The sequence below is a fragment of the Orbicella faveolata genome, unplaced genomic scaffold, assembly GCF_042242905.1.
Source record: "Orbicella faveolata isolate gen_17 unplaced genomic scaffold, um_ofav_v1 contig_13, whole genome shotgun sequence".
NCBI lineage: Eukaryota > Metazoa > Cnidaria > Anthozoa > Scleractinia > Merulinidae > Orbicella > Orbicella faveolata.
The window spans coordinates 20,797,501-20,800,000 of record NW_028301540.1 but is presented as its reverse complement, the minus strand read 5'-3'; the positions used below and the strand labels follow the sequence as shown (position 1 = coordinate 20,800,000).

The following is a 2,500-nucleotide window of genomic DNA, read 5'->3' as shown; positions in this document are numbered from 1 at the left end:
GCTGTCACCACAACAACCAGCTTATTGTTGCCGCCCGTGATGTTGGAGATCGTGTAGGTGTGTCACTTCAGAGATACGACTTTTCTGAGCCACAGTCTGGAAAAGACGTATGCGACAGGATCCTATGCCCCTTGAAAGGTGCCATAAGGAGATACTGTAACGAGAGCCATGACGTTCTCACTGACAGTGATATGCACACGGCGCTCAAAGAAAGGCCAGTTCAAGGATGTACCGCAGCTGTATGCCGCGTAAATGAAACCAAGAAAGATTTAGATATCAAGAAACTCCAGCAACTCAGTGCCATGCACAACTTTTTGTATCAACAAGACGGGCTCATAGTGTGGAAGGCATTCCAAGTTGGCCCTGGCAAACTCATTCCGTGGGATGAAATTTACATTAAGCATCAAGGCGGCACCGATCTCACAACAGAACAGGAGAATTTTGGCTTCACTCCGACAGTAACGCATGGAAGCGCGCATGACAGTGGTGATGCGGAAAGCAGCTGTGAATTGGGGCTAGTGTTGGAATGCCCAGAACCGGCATGTGCTAGGACATTCAAATCTGTCGAAGAAATGGAGCTGCACATATCTGTTGGACAACATACAGAGAGTGTGTGCGACAAACTCAAACGAGGCTGGGTTGAAAAATTCTCACTCCTTACTCTTTCAGAAGACGACAGTACCAATGTTATCGAGAGACAAGGTAGCGAACCTTTCCAGTCGAATTTAAGTGAAGGATGGGCACTCAATAAACCAAACGGTGGCGCTGTTCGCTTCTTAGAGAAAGTAAGGCAGTATCTCACCTCCAAGTTTGAAATTGGTGAACAATCTGGAAGGAGAGAGGATCCGCGACAAGTCTCGCAAGATATGAGGAAAGCGAAGGGGTAAAACGGGGAGCGCCTGTTTTCCCGGGAAAAGTGGCTAACCGAAGCCCAAATACTAGGATTTTTCTCCCGTTTGTCCTCCTCGAGAAGGAGACGGGCAGGTCCGTCTCCAAGCACCGCGGTGACGATAAATCTGACGAGGAATCAATTGACGAGAAAGAAGTGAGTCACATGACCACCGTCGAATCAGTTGTAACAGAAATTGGCTTGACGCATCCGATTGTCTATGACTTTTATGACTTGTGTGACTACGTCAAGAAGAAAAATTGAACTATTTTACTGTTTCCATGCTTAAGGAAAGCTGTACTTTCTTCGAGCTCGTGTTTAAATCTAGAGATTCCAAAGCTGTTCTAATGTCAAAAATAAAGGAAATGACTCATGAATGCCAGTGCTCAGTAAAAAGGATAATTACACCATCAAGCAGTGACGCAATGGCCCTTGTTGCTGTCTGTAATGGAGAGATTGTAAGTTGGTTATGAAAATTACACTTTTTTCTGTTTTGCTTTGACTTTGTAACGTGGTTTTGTCACAATTTGAACAGACACGCGTCATTCTTACGTAATGTTTTAACGGGAAACCAAACAGCGTAATTTTATTTCCGAGTACTTATATATTCAGTCGTTCTTAGAAAACCATTTTGCCAGAACAAAGTATATGTATATATTTAGTTTGTTACACAAAAAACAGTTTACTTGTAAAAACCTTTGTGTTTTTTTTTATATCTTTACATACTTATAAAAAATTGTAGAGGTTAACCGAAAATGAAAAAGAAAAGGTGTCCTGCATAGCAGTCTTTCAAATTTCCTTTTAGCTAACAGGCAGTCGTGCAGAGGCTTGGGGCGAAAGCAACCAAAAAATTAGGAGCAGGGGGAGGAACTTATTTAGCCGGCCTTTTGCATGTATTTGTATATTTACTCGTAAAACTCTTTGTCGTTGTCGTATGAAAAAAATGTACAGGAAAATTGCAAATGAAAAGAATAGGGTTTAGTGATAAAGGGTCAGATCGAATCAAGGAATGAGCTGAAACTAACATAGTTCACTTGACAATTGTATGTCGGACTTAAAAGTGGACAACGTTAAAAATTACACAACACTAGTTTTATTAACACCATAGGTAATTGACATTGGTCACTGTTATGGAAAATCATATTTTAGAGTCAGCTTTGTATAAAGCAATGATTATGCATACATTCCTGGGAACAGCAAAAAATGATTTGGAACAAACGTTCTAAGTGTATTGTTCATTCCGTGCAATGGGGTATAAGTAAAACGTTCTGGAAGAAAAGACACCTTATTTTATACCAGTGATGACAAGCACAAAAGCCATATGGGTACCCAGGTTAAAAATATTTGAATAACTCTATTACTTAATACCAGCTCTAATTTAAAGGAAAAAGTTATGAGAATAAAATAAAAGTTGTCTGTACATGCCTTCACTGTTTAGACTGAGAGTCCTAAAGCCTTTTTAGCATGTATTCGAATACCTTGTGACGATAAGCCCGCCACCCACCCCACCCCGCGCCGTATTGTTTTCACTCAGCGGCTGGTCAGCGGTCACGTTTATGAGGTAAACATGGCGATCACTTCCTGATTACCTTCCTTGTCGATCAGAAAATC

General features: G+C 41.3%; 1 pseudogene; it reads left to right on the top strand.

Annotated features, from left to right (window-relative positions):
- The window catches only part of LOC149115537 (uncharacterized), a 1,557-nt pseudogene extending 138 nt beyond the window's left edge, over positions 1-1,419 (top strand).
- The last annotated feature ends 1,081 nt before the right edge of the window (positions 1,420-2,500 follow it).